This window comes from Pangasianodon hypophthalmus, chromosome 15, assembly GCF_027358585.1.
Source record: "Pangasianodon hypophthalmus isolate fPanHyp1 chromosome 15, fPanHyp1.pri, whole genome shotgun sequence".
Taxonomy (NCBI): Eukaryota; Metazoa; Chordata; class Actinopteri; order Siluriformes; family Pangasiidae; genus Pangasianodon; species Pangasianodon hypophthalmus.
In genome coordinates this window covers 10,811,286-10,826,144 of record NC_069724.1, presented here as the reverse complement: position 1 = coordinate 10,826,144, position 14,859 = coordinate 10,811,286, and the positions used below count along the sequence as shown (strand labels likewise).

The following is a 14,859-nucleotide window of genomic DNA, read 5'->3' as shown; positions in this document are numbered from 1 at the left end:
TTAAGTTTTGTGAGCAAAAGCAAAGTTTCTCAGGGGAATGCAAAAGCATTGAAATAGAAATTTTCCTCCCATCTCATATTTTTTCCATCACCATGTCCTTAGGGGCTCCATACATAAAATCTAGAAACGCAAGCAAAATAAATAGAACATCAGCTTATATCTGTCATATAGCTTTTTTAAAGTGTTAGTCATTAAAATTGGTCCAGTCAAATATGGTCTCTTTTTGTTTCTTGGGAACTGTGGTGTGGGCAGATCATTCCCCCCCACAGATAGCTGACAACCAGCACACACACACACACACACACACACACACACATATCTACAGAGAATGTGACCCAGTATTTCACACAATTCTCACTGGTTTTACTGGTTCACAAGGAAGAAGTGCTGGATCAGGATCAAGATCTTATCCGATGTTCTGTATATCCTGCTTCCTCATATTCATTTATCCGTGTTCTGCACTGTCTGACAAAGATACAGTATATGAACAACAAATGTCCTTAAGCTCCTGTTGTGTACTTTAATGATGGTCTTCTAACTAAAGTTATAAACCCACTTCTTCTGAGAGTGTAGCTGGCAGGTTTGGAAAACATTCCACTGTGCAAAAACATTAGCTATTACATCATGTTCGTTCTGTATGAGCAAATAGGACACACTGGATTTCTAGCACTGTAATAGGTCTAATAGTTCTAAAAATTATTTTCATCCAGGTAAACTTTCAACATATGAGGCAGTATTTATCAACGTTTTAAATTTGTGGTTTAGACTAATTATATTTTTGTGAAATTTTAACAAAGTATACTATATTAGTATATTAATATGCTAGAATTAGTATAATAATACTAGTATAAATAATAACTCAAAAGTAAACTAGAAAAAGTGATGTGAATATTTTAAAAATGATCAGGTTTTTGTTTTTTTACAGTATCCACAGTTTAACAGTCTAACTGGGTTGAGTTTCTGTGGGTAAAAATTGCAGGAGTAAAAACTTCTAATGGTTATAAAAAGGTACTTATTTGCTCAATGTGCCAAATATTTGGATTTAATTCATAAGATAAATCTGTGCTGTGATCGTAAGCAACTCAGTGAAACGTATTTTACAGTAAAATAAAGAGGTTCTCAGGGGGGAACGGTGGTGCCATATAACTCCCAGGTCTCTGGTTTGATCCTGGGCTCAGGTTACTGTGTGTGATGAGTTTCTGCTCATGTTGTCTGCATGTCCATGTGGATTACTCCAGGTTCTCTGGTTTCCTCCCACCTCCCAGAAATGCCAGTAGGTTGACTGGTACAGTTGTACAATGTGTACAGTGCACTAGCAACCCTTTCAAGGTGTATTCCCAGCTCACGCCTAGTGTTCCCAGGATAGACTCCAGATCCACCTCCTGACCCGGAAAAAGCGCTTACTGAAGATGAATGACTAATGATAAACAGGTTCCTGGGAGTTCCCATCACAAAAAAGCTAAACTTGTTCCTAATTCAGGGGGTATGGTGGCTTGATGGTTAGCATGTTTGCCTCGCACCTCCAGGGTTGGGGGTTCGAATCCTGCCTCTACCCTGTGTGTGCGGAGTTTGCACGTTCTCCCCATGCTTCGGGAGGGTTTCCTCTCCCAAACGCATGCCTTGTAGGCTTATTGGCATTTCCAAATTGCCCGTAGTGTGTGAATGGGTGTGTGAATCTGCCCTGCAATGGGTTCGGTGTCCCCCACCTTGTGCCCCGAGTTCCCTGGGATAAGCTCCAGGCTCCCCTGTTAGCCTGTGTAGGGTAAGCAGTACAGAAAATGGATGGATGGTCCTAATTCAGTGGGACATTTATGAAATCGCTATTTCAGCAAGGTCAAAGTGGAATCGTGTGTGATGTACCGCGGTCTGCATCGGCGCTCTTCGGTACCGTTCGGTTTATCGCTGCGGCGGTGACGTCACTCGAGCACCTCCCCCAGGTTCCTCACGCAGACAGACAGCAGCAGCGTTATTTCAAAAAGAGAGGTATTTACAGCCTGCATCCATCCAGTCCCATATACAGCGGAAAAGACGACTTCTATCGAGGTAGGAGGCTTTATTATTTGCATGGCTGTGCGATTTAAACGGTAGAAAGCTGTAGTTTAACGTGGATTCGTGTTGCTTCATTATTCGATTGAATGGAGTGATATTACTGCCCTGCCCTCTGCATAGCACAGCTACACTACACCACACCACAAAAACACACAATTAACCGCACTAACCGCATTATTCTGACCGAGTACATCTGTGAACATTCAGATTTGCGCGTTTTCTGCAACAATCCATCCAATGTTTTGTAAATTATTACACCATTAATCATTAAACATCCAACATTAGGTAGGTAATTTGCTGCTTAACCAGCGCTAGCTAGCGGGCTAATCTTGTTTTGGGTATCTATAGTGGGACGGTTACCAGTCGACGTATTTTTAACCCTTACGTCTATTAAAACCGTATTTTTTCATTAGAAAATATTAATAGACTAATAAATATATATTTTATGCCTAACTACGTCGTCAGCATTATCTAAAACGGCTCTTATTTATCATTTTAACTGTCCTTCTGTCGACAGGAAAGCGAGCTAGCTGAACTAGCTGCAGAAACTATGCAGCCATGATAGCGCGTATCTCTAATACACCTATAACATTACAACCAGCTGCAAAGGTAATTTCACAAACACCAGAGAAAACGGTTATCTTCCCGTATCTGGTATATGAAAAACAAATTCGGATATTTTTGTTTTATACGACCCAAATATGCCCTTACTCCTGGAGGAGCCGCCCTGCTCATACGGCTGGGAGTCGATACTGAAGGATTTGGAGTCGATTCTACACGGTGAAATAGATTCGGCTCTAGTTCGCGCAAATATGATGTAAAATGACAGAGTATATTACAAACCCATTTCACAAAAACATCAGAATTACTTTTATGAACAACAAGGAAAATTTTGTCGGGAATCGATTCTTGGAATTGTCAGTTTTCCCAACACCAGGAATAGGAATCGAGTAGGAGTCGACTCTGGAATCGAACAGCAGCGTAGGATCTGTATCTATAATGATAATAATGATGATAATAATAATACAATTAAATATTAAAGAATAACATATAAAAACGTGTTTTTAACAATTAAATACTTTTAATCTGCATTTAGAAACTGCGTTGTGAAGAGTTTCACAGTTTAAATATGATTTTTTTTTAAAGTAGTGTGTCAAATATAGTAATGTAATAAAACAAAATACTATTATAAGTAAGGTCTATCCTGAATGATGGAATCTATATTGTAACCTGTGTTATAATGTCTGTACTGACCCCATTACATATATTACATCACTACAATAATGATTAAATGAGTATTTGAATCACTGTTGCATTGTAGATGTTTGTAAATTTAATGCTCTGGTGCACTTTTTGTGCCTTACGTCCAAATGCAATGTTGCTGTCTCTTAGGAAAAGCCCTTACAGTTAGGAAAGTTTTAATTATTTGGAGTAGTTTTATCTTTTTAGGTGTATGTGTAAGCTGACAGCAGCTGGTATTGTGTTGCATTCCAGCATTTCACTATAACTGTGCAGTCATTCCACACTCCTTTATTGTAATTCCACATATACACTCGCCCACCAATCAGCCAGTTATATACAGCAGCACAGTGTATAAAATCATGCAGGTACAAGTCAAGAGCTTCAGTTAATATTCAACATGAGAATGGAGAGACATGTGATATCAGTGTCTGAAACAGGACTAAAGTTTGTAAAAAGGCCAGGTGACATTTTTCTAAGCATAAACTGTCCCGTTTGTGGGATCCTGTGCCAATTGTAGCTTCAGGTTCCTGTTATTTGCTGGAACCTGATGTGGTGTTCTGCTGGTGTAGCCCATCGGCCTCAAGGTTCAATGTGTTGTCCGTTCTGAGATGCTTTTCTGCTCACCACCGTTGTAAAGAGTGCTTATTTGAGTTACCATAGCCTTCTCGTCAGATCAGACTAGTCTGGCCCTTCTCCTCTGACATCTCTCAAAAACAAGGTGTTTCCACCCACAGAACTGCAGGATGGTTTTGTTTTTTTTTCCTGAGTAAACTCTAGAGACTGGTGTGTGTGACGCTCCCAGGAGATCAGCAGTTAATGAAATACTCGGACCAGCCCAACAGCCATGACATGGCTAAAGGCAGTGAGATCACATTTTTCCCCACTCTGAAGTTTGATGCGAACATTAACTGAAGCTCTCGGGCTGTATCTGAATGATTTTATTAATTGTGCTGCTACCATGGCATGAATGAGCAGGGGTGCAGTTGTTCCGATTAAAGTGGCTGGTGACTGTACACTTTTGTACAATACAACAAATTCAGCCCATTAAGTGAACTACTAGTGAAATTTGATCCAGGCTTTAAATGATCCTCACTGAGGGTTGCTTTTTGCGCACTCAGCATGTTGCAATGGCTCCATCGCTACTTTACATTAATGAATGGTGGCAGTCCATCTCTACTTTACATTAATGAAGGGTGGAAATGTTTTGTGCTTGGCCATTAGCATGCAGAGTGTGTTATGTGTACACTTAAAGCTCACAAAGCTGTTTACTTCCCCCTCAGAGAACACCAAAGATCTCACATTTCCACTCGGATGCGTTCGTCTTCCTCCCTGCTGCTGTATAATAATCACTAAAACATTTTATACATCACAATGCGCAATCCTCCCCTCGCTTTTCCTTTTCCCTTTTCCTTTCCCCCTCCCTGAGGCTTATGTAATGCTCTCCGAGCTCTGAGGTTGGGGTGTGGTGTGTAAAGTCGTAGCTCTAGAACGCAGGGTTCTCGGCAGAGGTCCTGTGGGAAACACTGCTTCCTCTTTGTGTACAGCTGTGTAATGTCTAATAGCTGATTTTAGTGCACAGCCTTTACAACACTCAGCGTCATGAACGTCAGGTGATGTACTGTATACCAGCACATGCGTATACTGCGTCACTTTATAATCGACATCAGACGACACTCAGACTTTTAATAATGTTTCATTTTGAAGATGTTATTCGGCACATTCCTAAAGCCTCTGTGCAGTGGAGTGCAGGATGTAGGGATAATGGGGACGTGATGTTGTGCTGTAACACAATCGTGCAATGGTGATGTAATGTTCTCATATTGGAGCGAGGAGACTCCCTGATCTCTCACATCTGTCTCACATCTGTATCACACATGATCCATATGAGCGCTTCCATGCTGGAGCTTATCTAATTCAGCTGTGGCTTTCATACACACTGGTTATAGCGTGTTATAGCGTGTTATAGCGTGTTATGGCGTGTTATGGCGTGTTATGGCGTGTTATGGCGTGTTATGGCGTGTTATGGCGTGTTATGGCGTGTTATGGCGTGGCAGTTAATATTTAAACACCTTGCTGTCTCACTGACCCTGTTTACTCTTATTCCCTGTAACGGAGACAGACCCAACGCTACCATGTCCAAGTTTATTAAACCCAAACTGAAGGTAAAGTGTGTGTGTGTGTGTGTTGCATATTGTGTGCAGTGGTTTGACTCTATGGACATTATTTCCTGCCTAAACGATTTACATGAATAGCAAATCTAAAAGGAATTTCATTCCTCATTTACACTGTCTTGCATATCGAGTATCAGGACTATATCCAAACAGACATTATCCACATAAACATGGCAGTGTAAATGCACCCAAGACAGATTTGGAACAGATTTTAAACCACTTTAAAATAAGACTAAGATGCATTTGAACCACATCTTACACAAGTGTAAATGGAAGTTGGTGTTGGAATAATAATGGGCTGATTTGTATAATGTGTAATACAGCAGTCAGATTTTAGTTTTTCTGACCAGAGACACATTTAGCTAGTGTTTTAAAAAAAAGTGTAAAAGCATGAGGTTAAAATCTTCTCAGGATACAATCCAGATACACGATGCTTGAATTGATGTGGTGTAAATGCAGATCATTTTTTTCAGCTATCTAGAGAACTCCACCTGGCTCCAGGTTTGATAGTTAATTCTGTTTCTTCTAACTTTCTAAATGCAGTTTAACAGTTCATCTGTGATACGAAGCCCCATTGTGTTAGTGTTCAGCACAGCCAAAGCTCTTGTAATACTGGTCGACTATTAGTGTCAGGCAGCAGAGACAGTGACAGTTACAGGTTAAATGCTTTATTGTATATTAAAAAAAAAAAAAAAAACCTAGCCGAGAATCCAAAAATGTGAGTCAAGAACAGGAAGAGGCTCGGGCATTGAACAAACAGAAAAATCCAAGACACAAAAACCAGAAAACAGGTGACCGTGAACATGACAGTGAGTGTGTGTGCTGAATGGAGTTCAAGGCGGCCATGTTTGTAGGCCATGAAGCAGTCTGGGAACTGGAGTTCCAACTCTGATTCCAGCAATGACATGACAATGGTTTATAGATCGAACAAAGTTTGATTAATTGCAACAAGACGGATATAATCTCTTTTGTGACGTTTTACTTAAACATGGGTTTTATACATGGTTGATTCGTAAATGTAGCATGAAAACTCAATGGGTGGAAATTGTCATTCAGGACATAAACATTGTAAAATATATAAATAAGCTGAAATCTATGTCATTGCTGCGTTTATGTCCTGTTCACAAGAAAATAACCTTTATCAAGGTCAATCGGTATATTCCACACTCTGAAAGCAAAATCCCAGCCATCAGCTTGGCTTTTTATCATATTTGGAAGCGAGAGCAAGTCACGAGGGTATAAATTGTGTGGTAGACCGTATAAAACATGCCTGGGATAAGCAGAGTACGTGTCTATGGTATTAGTTTTTTATTCGTAGCTTCCCGGCAGACACAGAGGTTCAGTAGAACTGCTGATAAAGTGCTTACCAGCATTTTCTTCTCTCCCATCCACCAATCAGAGAAAGGATAACAATGCCATATTGACAAAGATATTTTTAAGCTTGATATGGATATGTATATCGGGGAACGTAAACACAATATGCGACATTACGAGGACAAAATAAGAATAATTCGCTTATTATCATGAGCTACCCGTCTCATCATACTTTATTTGTCCACCCTTGATGAAGTATAAGTGATGATTAGGATGTGTGTGATGGGTGTGGAGCGCAGTGCAGGCAGTGGGATGGAGACAGCAGGTTGGATGGAGTGTGAGAGAGATGTTTCCTCACAGGGCAGGGCAGGACAGCAGGCAGGGCCGGGACTTGGCTGCGTCCCCGCATGCGTTTCTCACTGCAGCATTCCTGCGTCTATCCACACCGCAGAGATGGAGAGAGACAAACACTCGCGCTTTTGCCTAGTCATACCTCTCAGGAGGCGCATGTAGCTCTGAAATCACTCGGGTGGAGCGCACTAAGCAGCCAGACTGCGCAGGGGCTGCGCTTTTTCTTTTTTATTTCGAAAGGGTTTTTTTCCTGAGGTAGGTCTGTAGATTGAGATGTAATGTAATGCATGTGCATGAATGTAGAGTGCTGCATGGTGTGTGTGTGTTTGTGTGTGTGTGTGTTTTCTCTCTGCATGACTTTGCAGTGTGATAACTTGAGTTGGATTTAATCAGTCGTGTCGATCTGCGCCACTCGTTCTTAGCCTCGATTAAAGGCTAAACTATAATCACAGTCATCATTCTAAAAATCATAATTATAATTCAGGCACTTGAGAAATAAAATGGCTTTACAACGTCTCTTTAAATAAACACAAAACAAGCTTTTCTTTAACATCTTACAGTATAAGCATGTATTCCTTCTCACGGATAACTCTTTCCATCCATAATATTGCTCTTTTAATAGTCCACATAAATAGAGAGCAGCTTTTAGATGCAGAATTAGACTGAAATAAATAATGCAGAGCTCGTCATTTAATGCACCAGGGTCAAGAAATGCAAATATGTAACCTTAGCAGGTTAGCTGTAATAGCCGAGATTATAAATATCACAACTGATCATCTTTAATTAATTGAAGAAGGCAAGCAACATGATGATGTTTGAAGTGTTATTTTTGCATGATCACTCTCCCCCCAGAATATTTCCATCATCTGCATTTGTGTCTCTGTGTGCCAGTGTGTATATGTATATCAACAATCATGAAAAAACAAATGTAGTGTTTTGTTTTTTTTTTTAGATTTTAATTTTACAGTTCCTGGGGAAAAAAATTGTGATGATTCATCCTGCACCGGTGGGGCGTGTGCTCTGCTTCTGTCCCCTTTGCCATAAATATTAATATTAATTTGCTTGGTGTGGGGTGTATCTTGAATGCTATTGGCTGGTGTCGAAACAAATCAAGCTCCCCAGCTTCCTGTTTAATAAGGAAATACGTCAACAAGCGGAATCAAACCACAAACGAGACAAAAGTCGTGTGCTTTAAGATGCGCATAAAAATATTCACAAACACCACAGTGTGCATAAAATACATCAGAATTGATTCATACTGGGAAAATATATCCAATAAAGAGTCTCATGCCGTTTATCACATTAACACTGATATTAATACTCGACGTTAGTGTCGTGTTCCTCAGCGTCCTGTGAGAGTAGGAGGAGCTTACGGTCCAAACTGACCACAAATACAACTCCGTACAAGCTCAATAAAGCAGTGCGCTCATTTCTTCGGTGTTTGTCCGGCCTGTATCCTCCCTATTCTTCCTCCTGCGCTGGTAACAGATGTGTTTCCATGGAAACGTGCTCCTTTTCCGGCGATGCTGATTTCTCAGTGGGAGTGCTGCTCTCCACCTCGGTGAGATGTGATTCGCTCTCATAGGATATTATGACGTTAACCAGATGCCTGAACAATCTAAATCTAAAGCTTTATGGATGAGTAGAGTATTTAGAGTCTTTCTTTCTTTCTTTCTGTCGTGCGCTCTGTTTGTGAGGTTGCGGCGGGGAGAAGTGTTTATGAAATGGGATACTCTAGCTAAATAGGACATGCTTAAATTGTAGTTCCACTGTGAGCTAATGATGAGCTAAATTGACACTAAATGAACATATTTGAGCTGTAAACACATTTATACAAGCATGTTGTGTGCAAGCGATTTGTAGAATTGTTATTTTAATAATCATTAATTATCTTTAGTCAGATTATGGTTCGTCTGAACAGTCTGTAGCTCTGCCCCAACTGTGAATGTTGAATAGTTACCCTGTTTATTAATAATTAAAGAAGTATTTAAAAAGTAGGTCACACTAGGGATCCTAGTGACACAACAAAAAAGCGTTTGCTCTATCGTTGGGACATCGAACGATGCCGCAGACACCTCTGGTCAGGAGTCTAGTGAGCAAAATTTGCTGTGCTGTCTGTGGGAGGGGTGGCATGCTCTCTCTCCCCTGTCAATCACAGGGACACTGGCCAATCACAGGTGTCTGTGAGCTCATGTATGTGGAAGAGGGCAGATAGCTCTTTCCTTCATGTGTGTTACGGTGCGCTGTGACGCAGCATGAGCAACAGTTCGAAAAGATGCAGAGGGTGAAGTTTAGTGATGACAAGCTTTATTTATGAATCGTTTAGTAATGTGTGTAAATTTTTTTTTTTTTTAAATATAGGTTTCGGTAACAGTGATATTCTTCATACACGTGTATTTTGATAAATGCCAATCAGCCATAAATTACCAATCCATGTGATTTAATAAGTGATTTAAACTTTAATACGTATATAAAATCAATTTGAAGCAGATCAATCAAGGTTCATATTAGTGAGTCTACTTATACATAAAATAATTTACACAAACATAGAATGCAAACCTTTGTCTCAACTAACTCCGTTTTCATCCATACAGTTACAAATGAATTGTCCTATCCAGCTTGAATAATGAGGTCCAGTGTTAGCGTGGTGTTTTTGTGTCATAGTGGTCTATCATGCGCCTCATTCCGTGCATTTTTAAAATCTATAGAAAGCTCAGTTGCACAAATCGAGTGTACGGCGTACTCACTAACACCGCAAGCTGTCACGCCGGCTGGTGATGCTGTCAGGGTCTCGTATTCTGTGACACACTTCTGAAGCAGGATGTATAAATATCTGAACTCGTCCTCTCTCAGCGAGGTCACGCAGGACGTCTTTAAGAGGACGAGCTCATTATCAGGACACTGTGGGAATAAGAGGCGTCTCTCTCTCTCACACAGACCTGATTATCTGAAGGATGGGAAACGAGTCACATGGCGTAGAGTGACTGGAACACAGTGACTTTGTCTTAGCTCCTTTCTAAAAGCCATATGAATAAATGTGATTTTATTTAATGATTAAAATGCATAATTTTGCTACATTAAGTTCGTTAAGATAAAAATACACAAACAAATGAACTGTAACATGGCAACATTTAGAGATGAAGAGTACAGCACAGGGTGGATTTTTTTAAATTAAATTCTCTTTGTATGAGATAAAAATTGCAGTCGTGCTAAATAACCATCTTTGCCAGCTTGGAACTAAATGACTAGATATAATTTGCAAGTCTATAATTTATTCAACCAGTAACATGCTCCTGCTGCGTCACACTGCAACATGGACATGCTGTCTGCCCTCTTCCACATACATGAGCTCATAGACCTGCATAATAGCCTACTGTCGCTTTGATTGACAAGGAGAGAGAATTTGCCATCCCTCCCACCCAGAGAGCACAGGCCAAAAAAACATTTATTTATTTATTTCTGTGCAAGACACTAGTTTTCCCTTACCATTCCTGTGGACGTAATTTAATTTTTATACAGTATGAGTGATGTGAAATCCTACATTAATACCATGTTTATTGAGATTGCTCTAGAAACACGGCTGTTGAGCTGCGCTGGTTGAAAGCGCTTGAGGGGGCGGGGCTCTTTGTGTCATGCAAAAAAACATCTTAAGGTTATGTGAACATAAAATAAATGAATAAATAAAAAAAATAAATAATTTTTTTTTTTTTTTTTAACCACCAGTTTTGATAGTAATTTGTTCTGATTGTTATCATTATTGTTGTCACTACTGTTGTTGTAACATTGCGTAATCACTGTGCAAATCAAAAGGACAAGGTAAAGCTAAAAAATAAACCCCAAGGCCTTTACCCCGTTGAAGCCCGCATACAGATCTGAGGTTTAAAAAAAATCAGAATCCTAAATACAAATCTAAAAAATTCATAACTCAGAAATACAGATTTGATATAAATTAGGCTAAATTAGGGTAGATACTTTCTGAGAGATCAAACAAATAATAATGTGTTCATGTTCTACTCAAACAGCTAGTTTCCTACAATGATGTTAAACACTCGATGCTGAATATCGGCCCAGTGTAAATATTTAGGTAACGTTTTTAGCTAATTAATCTACACTAACGTTACCTTTCTGACAATCGTCAGACAAATCTTGAGCTACCTGCTTGATATGAGCTTAGCTATTTCAGTAGAACATGCGCTTAGCTCATTATGCTTCATATCTTCCATTTTGACTCCACTTGCAGTCATGGACAAGCTCTGAAAGCAACTATGACCACTCTGAAAGCATTTCTTTTCCCTGGATGCTTCACCTTTGGTGAATTTGTATAACATCTGTATTTTTGACATTTGTATTTCTTCACATTTCTTGTAAATTTTAAAATCACAACTCATAATTTTGAATTTTCAAAGTTCAAAACTTTGAAATTTATTAAATACACCACAGGAAAAAAAAGAATTGTTTTAAATGTGATGTGTGTGTGTGTGTGTGTGTGTGTGTGTATATATAAAAGGAAAATATATATGAAAGTCATATCGTCAGCTTCCAAGCTCTATAGGTTTAGAAATGTTTTAAACAGTGGTTATTGTGAGCAGATGGAGGGTGTGGGGTCGGACTTTGTCTCTGTCATCATGGAGTTGGAATGTGAGAGTTATCAGACTGCGCAGTATGGAGGGGGGAAGAGGGAGGAGAATATTCTAGAGCTGGAGCTGTAATGGGAGGGAGAGAGAGAGAGAAGGGGGGTGGGGAACGAGGGAGAGCTGAGTGAGTAGGAGGAACAGTGCGAGTGTGTAGGAGGAGTGTGAGTTGGTGTTATCTCGATCGTGCACACGGCTCGTTATCTGACTAGCTGCACCTCTTTAATGCACTGAAACGAGTGTTGGTGAGTTTTTCTGCACATTTCCATTCGCATGTTTCTGTAAGCTTTGCTTTGTATGGAATGGATTGGATCATCAGTTAGAGGTGTAATAATGATATCTAACAGGCTGAGAGAACACACTGAGGTCTCGCACCGACGTGAGGCTTTTCTCAAGTGACCGGTAAAATGTGTCTCGTCATGCAGGTCAGCGTGACGTCATTTCAGCTCGTGCTTGTTAGGGCGGGGTGTGGCGTTTATCTGTGTACAGCCACAGGATTAATGTGCACAGTTTTCTGCTCCTGACCCTGATCTTCATCCCCACTGTGAGTCTTCAGTGCACCCTGAGCTCAATCCAGACAGAGATATGCTAAATTCTCTCAGGGAAGTGGTAGCACTGCCACCGGAGATTCCTGATGACTTAAAGCTACGGTTCAGGCTGAAAAGAAACATATCTAAAATGTTCCATTTTTCATAAATATAGTTGAGACATCTTTGGGGTGTGAATTTGGCTTCTGTAGTTTTGTGCTGGAGCTACAAGTATAGGATAATGTAGCTAACAAGTAATGGAAGCATATAGCTTCCTGTTTAGCATGGTATGCTAAATGTGTGATGTCTCCTCAGCCGACTTTGTGGAGTCATTCAACATCTCAAACAGGCTTGATGATGTGGTTTCTGACTCTGTTGGGCTCCCAAGTGGTGCAACAGAAAAGATCACAATGGATGAATCCTGATCATTCGACAGCCATCAATGGCCGGGAATCAAGGAAATAAAACTGACTGGGTGGGAGGGGTGGGACACACTCTCCCCTGTCAATCATAGCGACACTAGCCAATCGTGGGTGTCTTTGAGGTCATGTATGTGGAAGAGGGCAGATAGCATGTTACTCTGTCCAGTGACTCAGTGTGAAAAGATGTGTTTGGCTGGATTCACACGTCTCAGAGGAAGCACGTGTTAGCCCTCACCCTCGCCGGCTGGTAGCTGTCGTGTGATAGGGGACAGTTAGCTAGTGGGATAATGAGTTGAATGGGCGTGTCTTTAATATGTATGCATGTTTGTCACACTGAGAATTGCATTCTTGGTAAAATGCAGCGTAATCTTTCTAGACGTGTGTACACGCAGTCAAAAATGACTGACGTGACAGATTCGGACATGAATTAATTCCCAGAGATACTCTGGTAATAATGACGTTACCCATCTCCCCATGTAAGTCATCCACTCTGAAAAAGTGCAAATGTTTCTTCTTCAGCACTGAGTTTGTTGTCAGTCTGAGGTAGGGGGTGTGGCCTGAAATCTGAAGGCGGAGCTGTACGTTCGAAGTGATTTGCATAATACTAGAGTTTATGAAACTGTTACTTGAAGTTACTGAACCATTAGGAGAGTGTGGTGAGATAGACATGCAGGCTAATCTGGTGTCTGTACGCTTTGTGTGTGTGTGTGTGTTTATGCTGTGCTGATCACAGGCGTGGTCTGATGTTGTTTTGCAGCTCCAGTAAATCGACTGATCTGTCTTCTCCATTAGTCGCTACGATGTGCTGGTGATGTGCTGGTGATGTGCTGTGCTGTTTATCCCTGCTGTCTGTCTGACAGTCTGTCTCACTCTTGTTGCCTTGACAACAGTCTCTCTTTCTACGTACATCATTGCAAGGCTCCTCGTTTCCTGTCTCGTTTCCACCACCCCATGTTTTGGATGTATGCTGGGTTGTTGGCTGCTGTAACAAAGCCGTGTATTGATTTAGCACAGCAGTGTCATGGCACAGCCTCGGCTGTTTATTCCGCTTGTTAAAGACGTGTCTCCGGTTTATCCCTCACGCCCGCTGACCTTGAGTTTGTCAGACTTTTCTCCATTTATTCCTGTCACATGACTTTGTGCCTTTCCCGGCCATGCAAAGAGCATGTTTCAGTCAGGCTAATGGAGAACTGATAACATGAACACCACTTGACTTTAAACACAAGTTCTGGAAAATGCCATAGTTTCATTATGGAAAGCTTAAATATCCAGTAGATTCATCACCATTTTCAAGAGGACCAGGGATCAGTTCTCTCACACGCTGTAAGGCTCTAAAACAGTTTTCACACTCCACCAAAAAAAACTGTGAAAATGACTTAAATGACATTTGAATTCCTTGTGATGTACGTTAAGTTATCTGTATTTCTAGTTATGTTTAAACTCTGATGTTACTGTATGTGGGAGGAGAAATCCGAAATCAGCGGCGATGAGAATTTGTGAAAGGCGACGTGTCACATGTGACTAGTGGATTTTTCCTGATCCGTTTGTCGCTGTGACATCTGTGCCATTCCTCTATAAATAGTCCTGCAGGGGCCCCACATTCCCCGAAATCCACTCCATCTGAAGCTGGGGAGGAGCGGAATATCCGGAATACCAAGAACCATTTCCCTAATACAGGCGTGGCCCTTCTCCCTGCTCAATATGTACCGGTTACTTGCAGATCTCCTGCAGATTCTCCCCAAACTGAAAGGGCACAGCTGATGGGGTGTTTTGAGGGGGGTGATGTCAGTGGTGGTAAAAGTAAGTGTGTGTGAGAGAGTGTGTGTGTGAGAGAGAGAGAGAGAGAGGGGTTTATTCCCAGGGGGCTGACAGCAGCAGTGTCTTTGTGCTGTTTGTTCAGAGGCATGTGGTATTTCCGCTCATACTGCTCGTATACTCAGCTGTTCACTGGCCCATGTGGGTTCCAACCTGTGTGTGTGTCTGTGTGTGTGTGTAGTCATGTAGATACTCTGAGAGATCTATCATAAGGTATTGTAAATGTTTCTTATGGAAAATATGGTTTGATTTGTCTGGATATTAAGTACTGTGTGAATGCTGTATTTTACACTCCTGTTTTTTCCTAAATAAAGACTAAATTTATCACATAATAATG

The 14,859-nt window shown here is 40.8% G+C and overlaps 1 protein-coding gene across 4 annotated transcripts in view; it reads left to right on the top strand.

The window, feature by feature from the left end:
* Positions 1-1,918: 1,918 nt before the first annotated feature.
* sptan1 (spectrin alpha, non-erythrocytic 1) overlaps positions 1,919-14,859 on the top strand; it is a 46,371-nt gene continuing 33,430 nt past the window's right edge. Inside the window, exon 1 of one of the 4 annotated variants that reach the window (XM_026941037.3) lies at positions 1,919-2,043. The gene's annotated coding sequence lies outside the window, so the exon portion shown is untranslated. Of the gene's footprint in view, positions 2,044-5,430; positions 5,454-7,135; positions 7,383-11,854; positions 12,004-14,859 lie in introns of those variants that run through there. The other 3 variants (XM_053240175.1, XM_026941040.3, XM_026941039.3) reach the window with 3 other exon arrangements.